Source organism: Ovis aries, chromosome 9 (genome assembly GCF_016772045.2).
Source record: "Ovis aries strain OAR_USU_Benz2616 breed Rambouillet chromosome 9, ARS-UI_Ramb_v3.0, whole genome shotgun sequence".
NCBI lineage: Eukaryota > Metazoa > Chordata > Mammalia > Artiodactyla > Bovidae > Ovis > Ovis aries.
Genome location: NC_056062.1, coordinates 90,821,745 through 90,840,878, shown reverse-complemented (window position 1 = coordinate 90,840,878; position 19,134 = coordinate 90,821,745). Strand labels below are relative to the sequence as shown.

The following is a 19,134-nucleotide window of genomic DNA, read 5'->3' as shown; positions in this document are numbered from 1 at the left end:
TGGTGGGCTGCCGTCTCTGGGATCGCACAGAGTCGGACACGACTGAAGCGACTTAGCAGCAGCAGCAGCAGCAGCAGACAGTTCTAGAGATGGATGTCGTAACGGTCACACAGCAGTGTTAACACCACTGAACTGTGCTCCTAAAAATGGTTAAAACGGTGAATTGTGTTATATTTTACCACCACTTTAAAAAATGAAAGGAAATAAGGAGAATTATGAGAGGGATGGAATAAAAAGCAAATAGTTTTTTAGTTACTCCTTACTCAGCAATATCCTTAATGCTAAGCTCAAAGCTCCCAGAAACACCCCTGACCCACAGACACGGCTGGTGACCCACAGACACCGCTGGCTCTGGCTGGAGGGGTAAAGGGAGGCATGGGAGCCCCACTGTGAGGCCCACCCACAAACCCAGCGTTGCTCCAGTTTGCCTAAAAGTGCTGCTGGACTGAGCCAGGCATTCTCTTGCCCTTACCTTTGTCTCTTTGGGTCCCAACAAAGTAGAGCAGGAAGTCACACCCTTAAAAGAGACAAGAAATCTGAACCTACCCCAGCAGGCTCAGAGCGCCAACTGCTTGGCCTCTTTGGGAAGAAACTAGACCCTATCTGGTCACGTGGTCTCGTTTAAAACACAACGCAGCCTGTGTAGGGGCCAGCTGTTTTTTTGTGAACCACACTTTGAAAATCGCCAACTTAATCTGCTGACGAAAGGTCAGGGTAGTTCAAGATTTCTTAAGGGAGGATCCCTCAGAGAAGGCCCCGAATTGCCTTCTGTTTTGCTGATACTAAAATTAGAGGGATTCATTTTGTTTAGAGAAGCAGAGATCTGGGACTGGTATCGGAATGGTGCTTCGGTTTTAAACCATTTCATCTGCCCTGGAGATGATGAGCAACAGATGATGATGCTCACCCTTGAAGTGCAGGCAGTTATTCTGAAACTGTGAATCTGTTCCAAAGTAATTCATCTACTAAAGAGGAATTGTCTCTTTGTGTCTAAACATTTATCTAGGAGAAACATTAAATGAGCATAAAACATTCACCCAGTTGAACCTAGCCAAGGATGCGCACACAGCCACTACCCCCAAACATATACACAGAAACGCACCCTCAACACCTACAGTAAAAATGCACCAGTCACCTTAGTCCTTCCGTACCTGTTGCTCCAGGCTCCCCTGCGATTTCAGGGCACCCCTCTACCCCCACCGCCTTCCACCAACTCACCTTGACTCACAAGTCACAACGTTTCCACAAGCAAGTGTCAGGGTTTTTTTTTTCAAGATCAAGTGGTATATTTATTCCAATGGTTATGTGTTTCTCAACAGCTTAGCATGTGTAGAACTGCTACTGTTTGTATTAGGATCCTCTTTTTTTAAAATGTGTCGCCAATGGAGTGTTTGAGTGCTGAACGATGACCCACGTTTCCCCATAAACCCTGTGGTTTCTATTGTGCAGAGTCTGGTGTTTGTAGGCACATGTTGTAACAGAAGTGGCTCTCTCGGGTAAGCTGGTGTCACGGGGTTACTCTCCTCTGTTCAGTAATGCAAAGGAAGCGTGGCTTCTCTGTCCGCAGCTACTCAGTTTTCTTCATGAGGCTCCCACTTCATAGGTAGCATATAGAATTTTACACTCATGAGGTATATCTGATTTAGGCAAGTCATGTCAATCTGGAAACTGTCCTTCAGAATCCCACACAGAAACTGGCTAAAAATCCTATAATGTTGTCTTTTCTTTCAATCCAATCACTGCATTTTTGATGTATGGATCGCACTGCCTCTCTCCTACGTCTATTCCTGTCTCCTTCTTCCTATAGCCCTTGCAGTTAAAAGTGTTCGGTTTCCATTTCTATAGTTTTTGGCTTGGACTTCTCTTACATGTTATGTTTCTTCCTGAGGCAACTAGCCTCATGGTTCAGGCAGATTAGTTGAAGCACTAACTTCTTTAGGCAATGGAAGAACCTAAGGTTGGGTCTACAGGGAGTTTCTTGATATTTACTAAGAAAGAGTAAAGGAATAGAAATTCTTTTATCTCTCAACAAAGCCTGGCTTTCAAGATTGTTTTCTAGTTTCCGAATCAAAAAAATCCCCCTCTGGATGTCAACATTTTAGAGTTTTTTTCTAAAAAAAAAAAAAAAGAAAAAGTTTTGTTTTGTTTTGTTTTCTTTTCATTCTGTGATAACAATTTGAATCCAAGGCAGTAGACCCTTACCACCTCCCACAGGACGGGGGAAAGTCACCCCCCCCCCCAACAAAAAACATGACATCATAATAATAATGAAAATTTTTTCAACAAATACTAGTTCCGTCACAAGTATATAACCTATTTAGACTGACATCAGTTCAGTTCAGTTCAGTCACTCAGTCGTGTCCAACTCTTTGTGACCCCATGAACTGCAGTACGCCAGGCCTCCCTGTCCATCACTAACTCCCGGAGTTCTCTCCAACTCACTTCCATCGAGTCGGTGATGCCATCCAACCATCTCATCCTCTGTCGTCCCCTCCTCCTCCTGCCCCCAATCCCTCCCAATATCAGGGTCTTTTCCAATGAGTCAGATCTTTGCATTAGGTGGCCAAAGTATTGGAGTTTCAGCTTCAGCATCAGTCCTTCCAATGAACACCCAGGACTGATTCCTTTTAGGATGGACTGGTTGGATCTTCTTGCTGCCCAAGGGACTCTCAAGAGTCTTCTCCAACACCACAGATCAAAAGCATCAGTTCTTCGGCACTCAGCTTTCTTTATGGTCCAACTCTCACATCCACACATGACCACTGGAAAAACCATAGCCTTGACTAGACAGATCTTTGTCGGCAAAGTAATGTCTTTGCTTTTTAATATGCTATCTAGGTTGGTCGTAACTTTCCTTCCAAGGAATAAGAGTCTTTTAATTTCATGGCTGCAATCACCATCTGCAGTAATTTTGGAGCCCCAAAAAAGTCTGACACTGTTTCCACTGTTTCCCCATCTATTTGCCATGAAGTGATGGGACCAGGTGCCATGATCTTAGATTGACATAGGCAGAAAGAAAAAGCTATTTAAAAACATCTAGAACATGAAACTCTAATGTTTGAGTCCTTTCAAAAAATTCATACTTTTTAAAATTCTCAGGCAATTTGGCAAAAAGTAAGTTTCTACTTCAGAAAGGGCACAGCAGTTTCTTCATCAGAACATAGCTAAGGCAGAATATATAATGAAGAGACAATCAGGGGGTCAGTTATGGTCCATAAGCTGGAGTCTTGTGGACTTTTAATTTTATTGGACTATGCCCCCAAACACAACTCTTGGAAGGCATTTTTTTTCTCATGGAAGGCATTTTGTAGGGAGAAAAATAAATTATATTTATAACCCGATAAGAACTTGCATTGAAATGGTCTAGTACTCCCCAAGCTAGCTCAATAAGAAACTAGCTCCATGCATAAAACTGAAAGAATACAGAGAAATCTGGCAATTTACCTGGATGTCAAACATTAAAAAATAATTGTTGTTCAGTCGCTAAGTGGTGTCTAACACTTTGCAACCCCATAGACTTCAGCCTGCCAGACTTCCCTGTCCTTCATTATCTCCCAGACTTTCCTCAAACTCCTGTCTGTTGAGTCAGTGATGCCATCCAACCATCTCATGCTCTGTCACCCCCTTCTCCTCCTGCCCTCAAACTTTCCCAGCATTAGGGTCTTTTCCAGTGAGTCGGTTCTTCCAATCAAGTGGCCAAAGGATTGGAGTTTCGACTTCAGCATCAGTCCTTCCAGTGAATATTCAGAACTAATTTCCTTTAGGATGGACTGGTTTGTTCTCCTTGCAGTTCAAGGGACTCACAAGAGTCTTCTCCAACAACACAATTCAAAAGCATCAATTCTTCAACCTCAGTCTTCTTTATGGTCCAGCTCTCACATCTGTGCCTAACTACTGGGAAAACCATAGCTTTGACCAAATGGACCTTTGTCAACAAAGTCATGTCTCTGCTTTTAATATGCTGTCTAGGTTTGTCATAGCTTTTCTTACAAGAGCAAGTCTTTTAATTTCATGGCTGCAGTCACCACCTGCAGTGATTTTGGAGCCCCCCAAAATAAAAATCTGTCACTGTTTCTACTTTTTCCCCTTCTATTTACCATGAAGTGATGGGACCAGATGCCATAATCTTAGCTATTTGAATGTTGAGTTTTAAGCCAGCTTTTTCACTCTTCTCTTTCACCTTCATCAATTGGCACTTTAGTTCCTCTTTGCTTTTGAGCAATAGAGTGGCATCATCTGCATGCCTGAGGTTGTTGATATTTCTCCAGAAATCTTGATTCCAGCAGGTGACAATATACAGCTTTGACATACTCCTTTCCCAATTTTGAATTGGACCATTTTTATATGTCCACATCTGTTTCTTCTTAACCTGCATACAGATTTCTCAGGAGACAGATAAATTGGTCTGGTATTCCTATCTCTTTAAGAATTTTTCACAGTTTGCTGTGTTCCACACAGTCAAAGGCTTTTATGGTCCTTCAAAATAATTAATAAGATTTACTTAAAAACCGAATAATGGGCTATAATTTAATATTGTTGTTTAGTGGCTCAGTTGTGTCTGATTCTTTTGAGACCCCGTGGACTGTAGCCCGCCAGGCTCCTCTGTTCATGGGATTTTTCTCAGGCAAGAATCCTGGAGTGGGTTGCCATTTCCTCCTCCAGGGGATCTTCCTTATCCAGGAATTGAACCCACATCTCCACGTCTCAGATACTTCATGTGTAATGTTATATACACATGTATAATGTTAAATATATAGATATTTAAGTAAGTTAAATTTATTTAAGTAAGTTCATTTTTGCTTATTTAAGTTTTTATTTAAGTTAACTTTTAATTTATTAACTTACACATTCAAGTCTTAATTTTCTTAAGATTTAAGTTCATTAGCCTTATATAACTGTAAGTTATGCTTATACTTTTGGTAATTATCTTTAAAATAGGTGCTTATTCTTAATATATTCTTTGATTAAAATTTAAGTTAATTCTTTTGTAAGAAACTGAATTTCTCTATAAAACTAATCCAGTTTGCAAACAATTGTAATGTCTTAAACATTCATGAAACTAAGTATGTAACTTTAGTACATCTGATTCTCTTAATATTTTAAATGCCTAAAAGGGAAGATACAAATATAGCATGCACTCTTTTTCTAAGTAGATGATATAAATATTAATTAAGCTATAATTATTATTTCAAGTAACTTAAGTAACAAAGTTTAATAGATTATGCTAAATATTTTAAAAGTTAACAGAAAAATTATAATAATTTTAAAATTAATTTAATTTGTCTTTTCTCTACTTATTTTTTCATCTTTTCAGAGTTTAAAGATACTTAGGAAGGAGACTAGAGTTTCCACTGTACTTAGACAGAATCCAAGGTCATCATACAGATATGTATCTCTTTATCACATATTTGAGCCCAAAGGAAAACACTGGACCCTATATATTCTCTCAGGTTCTAAGCAAGGTACAGGTAAATGCCTTGAAATTTTTCTTGGAGTTAATTCCATATGCTTGGTCACAAATAAAAGACAAGTCCACATATTTCAGCTGAGAATTTGTGTTTGTAACTTAGTGAATCACTTTTCCACTTCATCATGATCTCTTGAATCTGTTTTTAGCTCATTGGAAGGGGAAGTATAATTTTGTAACGCACTAAAGTGACAGGTAGCTTCCAGCACTTGTTAAAGGAATTCATCTAATCTTCTCACTGCTTGAGATGATTCTGAATTCTTTTCTTTTTATTTTTTCCCTCTAAGTCTTGGCCGTAATTCAACAGAAAGTTTATGAGCTCAAGCGTATCTTCACAGGTAGAAATAGTAGGTAGGTCTGGGGTGAAATATTAAGCATAGTTTACCCAAATGTCAAATAAAATATGCGCCTGTCATTCATCACAGTACAAGCTTGAAGAGTATGTGGATAATATGGACGGAAGATGAGTAAGACAGGAGAGAAGCAGCTCAAATGGAAAATGATAAGATCCACTGCCAGCCTGACCCTCGTATCTAATCTTTGAAAATCACTGAGAAAAAGATGATCCATTATAATTCTGCCTCAAGTTTCTATACCTGAAACTCTTTCAGTGACATAAAAAACAAAGGAAATGGTATATTGTCTGGAAAGACTTTGAACCCAAAGCTACTGTAGCAAAAAAAAAAAAAAAAAAAAATATATATATATATATATATATATATATATATATAGCTTATAGTAAAGCATCGCTTCCTTGTGTTAGCATTCTACATGAATGGATCACTTCAAATACACTGACTTTGCATCCTGACTTCAAACTATGCAGTGTTTGGTCCTTTGATCAGAGTCTGGAGTCTGCTGACTGGTTGAATGCAAATGTTTAGTATTTGTTTATGTGAGTATGCATGCTCAGTCGTGTCCAGCTCTGTGCAGCCACGTGGACTGTAGCCCGCCAGTCTCCTCTGTCCTTGGGATTCTCCAGGCAAGAGTACTGGAGTGGGTTGCCATTCCCTTCTCCAGGGGATCTTCCTGAGCCAGGGATCGAACACGGGTCTCCCGCATTGCAGGCAGATCTTTACTGTCTGAGCCAGCAGGGGGGCCCTAATATTTGTTAAATAACCTAGAACTGTGTAATCATACCAAAGTTTCCCAAATACCATTATGAATACAAGCCATTACTCTTTAACCTATTGATTATATCTTGATGTAGGTTTTCATACAGTGCAAAGTATCAATGAGCAGGCATTTTCTGCCGTTTTCTCTCAGGTCTTTTATCTCCTTTGTCTCCTTACTATTTTCCTTGGCCATCTTCACTTGCCCTAACATCTGTTCTCTGCAATTAACTCAATCATTTCTGTTTTTGACACTTTCTGAAGAGCGAATTCTCCGTAATGGCAGTGGCATTGTTCTAAGAATTGAACTGAATGATAAGTTAACCTCCCCACTGTCCAATAACTAGTTAAGTGATGTAGTGAAGTTGAAAGAAAATTATATGCCAAATGTTCAAAGAAGTATGAAGTCTAGATATGAGAATCTTTCTGTGACACATAATGGGAGCTGTGAGAAAATAAGTGTTACTAACTTTTTGCAGTATTCTTACCCCAACCACTAACATTGTTTATGGCCTTTTTATGATTTTTCATCCACATCATTTTAATAATGTGTTAACAGATCTCACTGTCTGATGCATTTGCTGCTAATGCTTTTCTACAGACGTGTGGTCATATCATTTTGTCTAGAGCACAACTTCTAATTATCCTTCTTTTGAGTCCTGTGTTCATTTATCTTACAAACGATTTTTAAACACTTATTGTGTTCTGAGGAACTGTTAGGCACTGTATTTTAGAGAAAGTCACTAATAAATATATTCTAGATACTATGAAAGATGTACACCTGAACCCTTGGAGAAAGGAGCTTTACCAAGGAGTCAAGGAAAAATTGTCCTGGAGAAATGATAGCTAAGCTGAATTTTAAACCAGTCAGGCAAAAATTCACAGGGTTTAAATTGGTAAGAGAAAAGACATAGCATCTTTGGGCATTTACCATATAGTACATAAAAAGCTTTTTATCCCATATGACCAAGACTAGTTGCTCATTAAATAGTTAAAATAATCATTTAAGAAATGATGCATTAATACTGTATTAGTTAGATGGGTATCAGGCACTGTAGCAAAATGCAGAGCTTTTAACAAGATGGAAATCCATTTCACACATTAATGTCTGAACACAGGCTACCTGTGACTGATGTGGTAGCTTGTGATAGGACTCAGACTTTTTCTCTTATTATGATTTTATACCGGCCATGTTGTCTTTCTGCTCTTGATTGAAGATGGTCAACCAGCCATTCCAGCCAGTGGGAGTGGCTGTGGTCCATCTGCTCTGATGCCCCCTGTTTCTTCCCTGCACTGACTTTGCTCCTACATGGACGAGAGGAGATGAAGGGACTCTAGACATTCTCTTTTTAAGTGTCTGACTCTGGAAATGTGTTAGTCCTTTTGTGGGCACATCAGCTTGCTTTGAACCTATTTTATGTGATCATGAGTATGAGTGATGGCCTAAACAGGCTCCTTTGGCAAGGAGTTCGATTTCTGGAGAGTCCAGGTATCAGTCTGATATCCAATTAGTGGCCATCACTCCAACAAGTTCTGACATGTGCAACTTTTTGTTCCCAGGTTGAGGCAATTTCAGGCAAGTCTATGGTTGCAAATAGCAATTACCCTCCATGGATAACTCATACTTGTATGTCAGTGACAGAACAGAATCCTGATTTGAATTATGAAATCAGAATGGTGATCCTTGCCCCCTGCTAATCTGCCATCCCACCTTTCTTATTGCTGTTCAGACACTACGTCGTGTCTGACTCTTTGTGACCCTATGAACTGCAGTGTGTCTGCTTTTCCTGTCCTTCACTAGCTCCCAGAGTTTGCTCAAACTCATGTCCATTGAGTCGGTGATGCCAATCAACCATCTCATCCTCTGTTGCCCCTTCTCCTCTTGCCCTCAGTCTTTACCAGCATCAAGGTGTTTTTCCAATGAGTAGGCTGTCCCAACTTACCTTCTCCCAAGTTCCCCTTTTCCTTTGCAGATAGCTCCAGGAAGATAGATAAGCTAAAAGATTAGGTAAACATCCAATGACAAAGCTATCAGTAGTCCTTTCATGTTAAAATAATTGCATTTTATGAGTGATTTTCTTGAAATCTTTAGAGGGGTACTCAAGTTGGGTACCACCCTCACCTTTCTCAATGTGAAGAAGAAAGGAGAGGATGGGTCATAAGTACTGCACCTTCCGACTAGGCAACTCTACCCATCACAACACCTCCTCTTTTATTAAATAAAGTTCAGAAAGATAAGGAGGAAAGAGAAGTGATGGATAACACCACCCAAGAGGCATTATTATACAACCCACATATAAGATGGTGGAGTATAAGGACATGCTCATATTCTCCTGTGAGAACACCAAAATCGTAGCTAGCTGCTTAACAGCCATCAGCAGGAGAATGTTGGACCCTGCCAAAAAAGAGATACCCTGCATCCAAGGGCAAAGGAGAAGCCCCAGCAAGATGGTAGGAGGAGCACAATCTACATTTTAAATCAAACCTCAAACCTACCAGAGACAATCGGAGGGCTCAGACAAAACCTTGTGTGCACCAAGACCGAGGGAAAGGAGCAGCGACCCCCACAAGAGACTGAGCCAGACTGTCTTTGAGTGTTTGAGTGTCTCCTGCAGAGGCATGGGTCCCAGTGACCTGCCCCGCGGACCTGGGAAGTACAGTGTGTGGCCTAGGTCCTCTTGGAGGAGGCGCCGTTATCCCTACTACAGAGCCACAGAGCAGATGACCCCCAAACTGGAGAACAGTTATATCAAAGACGTCCTTGCACTGTTGCCAAGGTTCCAGGGCCCACAAAGATTTCCCAACCTGGGGATCCAGCAAAAGCACTGAGAAGCCCCAGGGAAACAGACTCTGGGAGGGCATAACTAAGTGCCCCAGGACCCAGAGAAAGGAGCGGTGACCTCACAAGAGAGTGAGCCATATTGTCTGTGACTGTCTGAGAGTCTTTGGTGGAGGTGTGGGTTGACAGTGGCCTACTGGGGGTCAGCGGTACTAACTGCAATGGTCCTGGGAGCCGAAGCATGCTGGCATCAGTGCTTCTGAAGGAGGTCACCATTAATACCGTTACAGCTACCATAATTTGGCCTCAGGCCATACCACAGGTAGGAAACACAGCCCCACCCATCAGAAGAAAATTATATTAAAGATTTATTGAGCATGGCCCTGTGGTGTTGGAGAAGACTCTTGAGAGTCCCTTGGACTGCAGGGAGATCAAACCAGTCAATCCCAAAGGAAATCATTCCTGAATATGCATTGGAAGGACTGATACTGAAGCTGAAACTCCAATATTTTGGCCATCTGATGTAAAGAACTGACTCACTGGAAAAGACCCTGATTCTGGGAAAGATTGAAGATGGGAGGAAAAGGGGACAACAGAAGATGAGATGGTTGGCTGGCATCATCGACTCAATGGACATGAGTTTGAGCAAGCTCCGGGAGTTGGTGATGGACAGGGAAGCCTGGCGTGCTGCAGTCCATGGGGTCACAAAGAGTCAGACATGACTGGACTGAACTGAACTGAGCATGGCTGTGTCTACCAGCGCAAGACCCAGTTTTACCCACTCCCACCAGGAAGCTTCCACAAGCCTCTTATCCTCATCCATCCAAGGGTGGGCAGAATGAAAACCACAATCACAGAAAACTAATCAAACTGCTCACATGGATCCCAAAGTTGTCTAACTCAATGAAACTATGAGCCATGCAGTGTAAGGTTACCTAAGATGCACGGGTCATGGTGGAGAGTTCCAACAAAATGTGGTCCACTGGAGAAGGGAATGGCAAACCACTTCAGGATTCTTGCTTTGAGAACCCCATGAACAGTATGAAAATGAAAAAGTTATGACACCAAAAGATGGAGAAATAACTCCAGAAAGAAGGAAGAGATGGAGCCAAAGCAAAACAGCACCCAGCTGTTTTGTGTGACTGGTGATGGAAGGAAAGTCTGGCGCTGCAAAGAGCAATACTGCATAGGAACCTGGAATGTCAGGTCCATGAATCAAGGCAAATTGGAAGTGGTCAAACAGGAAGATGGCAAGAGTGAACATTGACATTTTAGGAATCAATGAGCTAAAATGGACTGGAATGGGTGAATTTAATGCAGATGACCATTATATCTGCTTCAGTGGGAAAGAATCCCTTAGAAGAAATGGAGTAGCCATCATGGTCAACAAGAATCCAAAAACTGGATGCAGTCTCAAAAACAGCACAATGATCTCTGTTCATTTCCAAGTCAAACCATTCAGTATCACAGTAATCCAAGTCTATGCCCCGACCAGTAATGCTGAAGAAACTGAAGTTGAATGGTTCTATGAATACCTACAAGACCTTCTAGAACTAACACCCCCCAAAAGATGTCCTTTTCATCATAGGGGACTGGAATGCAAAAGTAGGAAGTCAAGAAACACCTGGAGTAACAGACAAATTTGGCCTTGGAGTACAGAATGAAGCAGGGCAAAGGCTAACAGAGTTTTGCCAAAAGAACACATTGGTCATAGCAAACACCTTCTTCCAGTAACACAAGAGAAGACTCTACACATAGACATCACCAGATGGTCAACACCGAAATCAGATTGATTATATTCTTTTCAGCCAAAGATGGAGAAGCTTTATACAGTCAGCAAAAACAAGACCAGGAGCTGACTGTGGCTCAGATCATGAACTCCTTATTGCCAAATTCAGACTTAAACTGAAGAAAGTAGGGAAAACCACTAGACCATTCAGGTATGACCTAAATCCAATCCCTTATGATTATACAGTGGAAGTGAAAAATGGATACATGGGATTAGATCTTACAGACAGATTGCCTGAAGAACTAAGGACAGAGGTATGTGGCATTGTACTGGAGATGGTGATCAAAATAATCCCCAAGAAAAAGAAATGCAACAAAGGCAAAATGGTTGTCTGAGGAGGCCTTGCAAACAACTGAGAAAAATAGAAGCAAAAGTCAAGGGAGAAAAGGTAAGATATATCTATCTGAATTCAGAGTTACAAAGAATAGCAAGGAAAGTGAGAAAGCCTTCCTAAGTGAACAATGCAAAGAAATAAAGGAAAAAAATAGAATGGGAAATACTAGCGATATCCTCAAGAAAATTAGAGATACCAAGGGTATTTCATGCAAATATGGGCACAATAAAGGACAGAGATGGTCTAGATCCAGCAGAGGCAGAAGATATTAAGAAGGGGAGGCCAGGATACACAGAGAACATACAAAGAAAATCTTAGTGACCCAGATAACTATGATGGTGTGATCACTCACCTAGAGCAAGACATCCTAGAATGCGAAGTCAAGTGGGCCTTAGGAAGCATCACTATGAACAAAGCTAGTGGAGGGGACAGAATTCCAGCTGAGTTATTTCAAATCCTAAGAGATGATGCTGTGAAAGTGCTGCACTCAATATGCCAGCAAATTTGGAAAACTCAGCAATGGCCACAGGACTGGAAAAGGTCAGTGTTCATTCCAATCCTTAAGAAAGGCAAGGCCAAAGAATGTTCAAATTACCGCACAATTGCACTCATTTCACATACTAGCGAAGTAATGCTCAAAATTCTAGAAGTCAGACTTCAACAGTATGTGAATGGAGAATTTTGAGATATTCAAGCTGGATTTAGAAAAGGCAGAGGAAACAGAGTTCAAACTGCCAGCATCTGTTAGATCATAGAAAAATCAAGAAAATTCCAGAAAAACATCTACTTCTGCTTCATTGACTATGCTAAAGCTTTTGTGTGGATCACAACAAACTATGGAAAATTCTTTAAGAGATGAGAATACCAGACCACCTTACCTGCCTCCTGAGAAACCTGTATGCAGGTCAAGAAGCAACAGTTAAAACCAGACATGAAACAACAGACTGGTTCCAATTTGGGAAAGGAGTACATCAGGCTGTATATTGTCACCCTGCTTATTTAACTTATATGCAGAGTACATCATGCGAAATGCTGGGCTAAATAAAGCACTAGCTGGAATCAACATTGCTGGGAGAAATATCAATAACTGCAGATACGCAGATGACACCACCCTTATGGCAGAAAATAAAGAGGAACTAAAGAGTCTCTTGATGAATTTGAAAGAGAAGAGTGAAAAAGCTGGCTTAAAGGTCAACACTCAGAAAATGAAGATCATGGCATCTGGCTCCATCACTTCATGGCAAATAGATGGGGAAACAGTGGAAACAGTGACAGACTTTATTTTCTTGGGCTACTAAGTCACTACAGATCGTGACTGTAGCCATGAAATTAAAAGGCGCTTGTTCTTTTGAAGTAAAGCTATGACTTTGTCAACAAAGTTCTGCTTAGTCAAAGCTATGGTTTTTCCAGTAGTCATGTATGGATGTGAGAGCTGGACCATAAAGAAAGCTGAATGCCAAAGAATTGATGCGTTTGAACTGTGGTGTTGGAGAAGACTCTTAAGAGTCCTTTGGACTGCAGGGAGATTAAGCCAGTCAATCATAAAGGAAATCAATCCTGAATATTCATTAGAAGAACTGATGCTGAAGCTGAAACTCCAATACTTTGGCCACCTGATGTGAAGAGCCAACTCATTGGAAAAGACCCTGATGCTGAGAAAGATTGAAAGTGGGAGGAGAAGGGGACAACAGAGGATGAGATGGTTGGATAGCATCACCAACTCAACAGACATGAGTTTGAGCAAGCTCCGGGAGTTGGTGATGGACAGGGAGGCCTGGTGTGCTGCAGTCTCTGGGGCTGCAAGGAGTTGGACAAGACTGAGCGACCGAAGAACGACAATAGGCATGGGAGGTGGATGATAATAATAATAAGAATGGAAATAAAAATAACCACCACAACAGCTAACCATTGAGTGTCATATAATGATATGCCAACTTCTCTCTAAAAGCTTTTCATGTACTTTTTCACATAATTACTCCCCTAAGCATTTTGAGGTAGTAGAAATTTTTTTTGTTGAGGCATCAGGTTAGATAACTTTCTCATTTCCAGTCTAGTGAGTATCAAAACTAGAATTTGATCCCAAGCAGTCTTGCTCCTGAGCCTGGTGCTATGATCAGCTACAAATATATTGATACTTAGGCACCATGGGACCTTGAGTTTCACCTGTCAGGATAACAGAGAGAGTGCATATCTACAATTTAAAGGAACTATTGAAACATGGGTAAATGTCATATGTTTGCTGTAAAGCTGTAAGAGAGGAGATGAGTCAGAATCAGACTCTGGTGTGGTCAAAGAAGCAGTCATATCTCCTGCGGGTTCCCTAAACCAGGTAACAGTGTTTTGAAGGGATGTTAAAAATCAGTTTTGACCCCTATCAGTCTTTTCTGTCACAGCTGCACACATGAGCAACAAGCTGTCAACAGAATAACCTTCTTAAGGCTTCAAGGATGCAGATGTATAGCAGGTACTTTAAATCTCAATGACTATTGAGGCTTCTTTTGTACTGTTTCAGTATGCCCACACATCTAACAAATGCTGTAACCATGAATAGAGTGGACTTTGTTTCAGTTTTGCAAAGGCAAAATTGAAACATTTAAAGATTTTCTAGTTAGAACTGGTGAACTGTTGCTTTTACTGAATTCCTAGATTTTTCAACATGGTTGACTTTGTATGTGTATGACTGCTGTGTTTTTATAAAGCTGCCTCTTTAAGAAATAGGAAATTACCTATCTTATGTTGCTTTACAATATTCAAATGCACATATTTTACATACAAATGCAAACATAATAATAGAGTTATACAGCCACAGTAGAAATTCAAGATGTTAATTACATAATATTGTCACTAAATTTGTAATCCACTTAATCCATTATTGCAAATGTTTTATGGCTTGACAGCTGTTATAAGAAAGGTAAAATGTGTCATATTGTAAAAAAAAAAAAAATCAACCTTTTACTGAGTGGTCTTAACACTTGTGCGTGCGTGTGTGTGTGTGTGTGTGTGTGCTCGGTGGCTCAGTTGTGTCCGACTTTTTGTGACCCAATGGACTGTAACCCTCCAGGCTAGTCTATCCATGAGATTCTCCAAATGAGAATACTGGGATAGGTTGCCATTTCCTCATCTAGGGCGTCTTCCCAACCCAGGGATCGAACTGGCTTCTCCTGCATCTCCTGCGTCTCCTGCATTGGCGGGCATCGGATTCCTTTACCACTGAGCCCCCGGGAAGTCCCCTGGACACCTGACAGTACCTAGAAGTTAAAAGCACAGAAGTCAGAGTTCTAAATCATGTGAGCTATGATTAACCTGAGTATTTCCAAAAAGATTTATAGAAACATTGTTATAATTTATTGCCACCAACAAACAAAGGTAACCCACAGCTTTTTGAATTTTACTTATATACCCATAAAGTATAAGGGATATGCATTATCTATACCAATGTACCATGGATTTTATTGCCCATATAGCATCTAAAACCTTCTCCCCACCAAAAACAGCAGGAATATTGAAATATGAAGCGATAAAATGTTTCAGACACTGTAGATGCCTAATTTCTACGTAAACAAGAAAAGAAACAGTAAAGCAAAAAAGAGAGGTAAATGAGAAGCCTGCGTGATACAAATTTATTAATAGGTAGCACTCAAGATGAAGGGAAGAGATTATGGGGACAGCAAACAAAAATACCTGAAGAACTTCCGTAAAATCACGGATGGCACATAACACAGTGGTAGTTTCCTATTCTTTCCTACAGATAGAAGTTTAAACACGCTAATACAGTCTACTAACAGTTACATCATCTTCACAAGCCACACCTACAACTGAAAATGTTGGCTTTGCCAGCATTGAATTGTCGCATTTCTAAGATAAAATATTGATGGTTTAATGTCATTTTATTTTTGTGCATATTGTAGGAACCCACTCATAATGTGACTCTCTTTCCCAGCAATTCCCTTGTTAACATGATAATTTATACAGCATCACCTGCTGATAGTGGAGTTCCACTCTGAGGAGGGATGCAGTTGTGTATAATTAATTATATTCACATTTTAATATTCATATTGCTGTCCATGATTTATTATCCAAGCTTTATATGCAGGGCAAAGGCATAATAAAAAAGCTATTCTACTTTTTGTTAGCAGAACTAATTGATTTGTAGATGAGCACATTTTCCTTTACTTAATGGAAGCACATTTTGATTACACTGTGAATAACATCACGATTACTTTTCCCTTTTTAAAATATACATAAATTATTTGTCTCATTTATCAATTCCTTACTTGATTTAGGGACAACAACCATGAAGTCTACCATTCTTATTTGAAATTTTCTGTGGTACTATACCTTGTCCCCCTCTTAAATTTAGCAGTAAAAACATATATGTTGATTCACTAACAAAGAAAATTTAAAATAAGGAGAAAAATTACTTCTGAGAAATAGAACTCCACATCTTCTATGTAGACATGTGGAGCTAATTTGTTCTTACTGAATATTAGTACCCCGCTTATTTAATTTATATGCAGAGCACATCATGAGAAATGCTGGGCTAGATGAAGCACAAACTGGCCTCAAGATTGCTGGAAGAAATATCAATGACCTCAGATATGCAGATGACACCACCCTTATGGCAGAAAGTGAAGAAGAAATAAAGACTCTCTTGATGAAAGTGAAAGAGGAGAGTGAAGAACTTGGCTTAAAGCTCAACATTCAGAAAACGAAGATCATGGCATCTGGTCCCATCACTTCCTGGCAGATAGATGGGGAAACAGTGGAAACAGTGGCTGACTTTATTTTTCTGAGCTCCAAAATCACTGCAGATAGTGACTGCAGCCATGAAGTTAAAAGACGCTTACTCCTTGGAAGAAAAGTTATGACCAACCTAGACAGCATATTAAAAAGCAGAGATATTACTTTGCCAACAAAGGTCCGTTTAGTCAAGGCTATGGTTTTTCCAGTGGTCATGTATGGATGTGAGAGTTGGACTATAAAGAAAGCTCAGTGCTGAAAAATTGATGCTTTTGAACTGTGGTGTTGGAGAAGACTCTTGAGAGCCCCTTGGACTGCAAGGAGATCCAACCAGTCCATCCTAAAGGAAATCAGTCCTGAATATTCATTGGAAGGATTGATGCTGAAGCTGAAGCTCCAATACTTTGGTCACCTGATGTGAAGAACTGACTCATTTGAAAAGATTCTGATGCTGGGAAAGATTGAAGGCAGGAGGAGAAGGTGACGACAGAGGATGAAATGGTTGGATGGCATCACCAACTTGATGGACATGAGTTTAAATAAAGTCCAGGAGTTGGTGATGTTGCAGTTCATGGGGTCGCAAAGAGTCAGACATGACTGAGCAACTGAACTGAGTATTAGTAGAATTTATAAATATTTGTGATAGCATGAATATGTGGCTATATGCTATAAATTAAGCTCAGATCAGATCTAATATCAAATATTACTGTAGCAGTAGAGAACATTGGGCTTCCCTGGTGGCTTAGCAGTGAAAATCTGCCTGCCAGTGCTGGAAATGAGGGTTTGATCTCTGGAGAGATCAAACGATCCCTTGGAGAAGGAAATGGCAACTCACTCCAGTATCCTTGCCTGGCAAATCCCATGGATAGAGAAGCTTGGCTGTCTACATAATCTTTATCCACTAGAAATGTCCTTAGGAATTAGTTTCGAAAGGTAAAACTAATGCTGATCTCACAGAGTAATCAATAACAGATACTGACTTATATAACATAATGATTTTCCCTACTGCAACATTTAATTAGGGAAATTCATTAAACCTCATGCAGACAAATCCCCAGTGTGCAGTTTGTGCGTCTCCTTTATATTTGAACATGAGCTGATTAACATATAAGTCAATATTTAAACTGAATTTGGGGAATTATATTTTAACATACTAGAGCAGTGGATTTAATTAAATAACATTTCCATTTAAAAGAAATTATGAGTGCTGAATCTGTGATCTGAATGTTAGTCAAATTAGAAAAGAGGATGGAGAGAAGTCGGCTACTTCTTATGTGATAAGTGTAGTGTGGATTTGTCTAGGTGAGACAAATTACACTTATAATAGGAAAAAAAGATGCTCTGTTTGAATAATCGTATTCAATTTGTAATTCAACTTAGGAGTATCATGAAGTTAATGTCTATTTTCTTTAGCTGATGTATATATGCGTATCCCTGGTGGTGCAGAGGTTAAAGCATCTGCCTGCAGTGTGGGAGACCTGGGTTCGATCCCTGGGTCGGGAAGATCCCCTGGAGAAGGAAACGGCAACCCACTCCAGTATTCTTGCCTGGAGAATCCCATGGACGGAGGAGCTTAGTGGGCTATAGTCCACAGGTCGCAAAGAGTTGAACACGACTGAGTTTCACTTTCACTTTCATATATATTTTTGGCTGGAAATCATTAAACTTTATAAATTACAGCCTACAGAATATTTCTATATAGAAAATTAGAAAAGCCTATTAATTAATCTTAGTTTATGATGTGCTTTGTTCTATTAAGTATGGACTTCAAGGGAAAAGCAAAATACAAAAGAAAGAATAGAGGAAAAAAATCAGAGGTTAATTGCCTTAGTTTATCACAGTAGTTTTGACAGCTCTGATCCATTAAAATATGTGTAAAAATGGATGATTGTATTTTTAGTAAAACTGTGTTTTGAGAAATTTTATTCAAATATTAGTGTTTAAATTCCATTTATAATCTGAATAGGACTTCCCTGGTGGCTCAGATGGTAAAGCGTCTGCCTACAATGTGAGAGACCTGGGTTCAACCCCTGGGTTGGGAAGATCTCCTGGAGAAGGAAATGGCAACCCACTCCAGTACTCTTGCCTGGATAATCTGAATAAAAGCTGAATAAATTACACTTATAAAAATGTCAGCTTTTGTATGTATACATTGTTACATTTAAAATATTCCATGTTTTTCTTATAACTTACCAATGAAATAAGCACATTCACATCACTTTATTTGTAGAAAATGTGAAATATTCACCTAAGTTGCATTTTATTTTTCTTTTCTACTTGTTTCCTCTTTTTAATAGGTAAATAAGAAGATTAGGGGGGAAACGAACATTAGAGAAACTGTATTAATTATCTATTGAAGAAGGAAATGGCAACCCACTCGCATATTCTTGCCTGGAGAATCTCATGGTCAGAGAAGACGGGCAGGCTGCACAGTCCGTGGGGTCGCAAGAGTCAGACACGACTCAGCGGCTAAACCACCACCACCATTCGTCATCTATAACCACATAACAAGCTATCATAAAGCCTCAATCTAAAACAACAAGCACTGACTATTTCATTATTTCTGTGGGAAAAGAGGTTAGAGCAGCTCACCTGGGTGGTTCTGATTTAGTCTCTCACAAGGCTTCCGTCCAGGTGTCACCTGGGGCTACACTCGTTTTAGGGTTTGACCGGGGAAGACATTCTTCCTAGTTCATTCATGTGGTTGCTGAGGGTGCTTGTTTACCCCTCTCTGCACCCTGTGGCTTCTTTGCAGAGTGACTGATGATGTGCAGCCAGGTACCTGGGAAATGTAGAAGAATCCAAGAAAAAGTGAGTGTACCCAAGACGGGAGGCACCATCTTTTTAAAACCTAGTCTAGGAAGTAATATTCCATTTTCTGCTGTGAAAGTGAAAACAAAAGTCGCTCAGCAT

At 40.0% G+C, this 19,134-nt stretch overlaps 1 protein-coding gene and 1 long non-coding RNA gene across 8 annotated transcripts in view; one reads left to right on the top strand and one right to left on the bottom strand.

Moving 5' to 3' along the window:
* The window catches only part of LOC132657202 (uncharacterized), a 116,294-nt gene extending 115,700 nt beyond the window's left edge, over positions 1–594 (bottom strand). Inside the window, exon 1 of the long non-coding RNA XR_009595016.1 lies at positions 473–594. This is a non-coding gene — a long non-coding RNA (uncharacterized LOC132657202). The remainder of the gene's footprint in view (positions 1–472) is intronic.
* The window catches only part of RALYL (RALY RNA binding protein like), an 821,188-nt gene that overhangs the window by 613,346 nt on the left and 188,708 nt on the right, over positions 1–19,134 (top strand). The gene's annotated exons all lie outside the window — the stretch shown is intronic.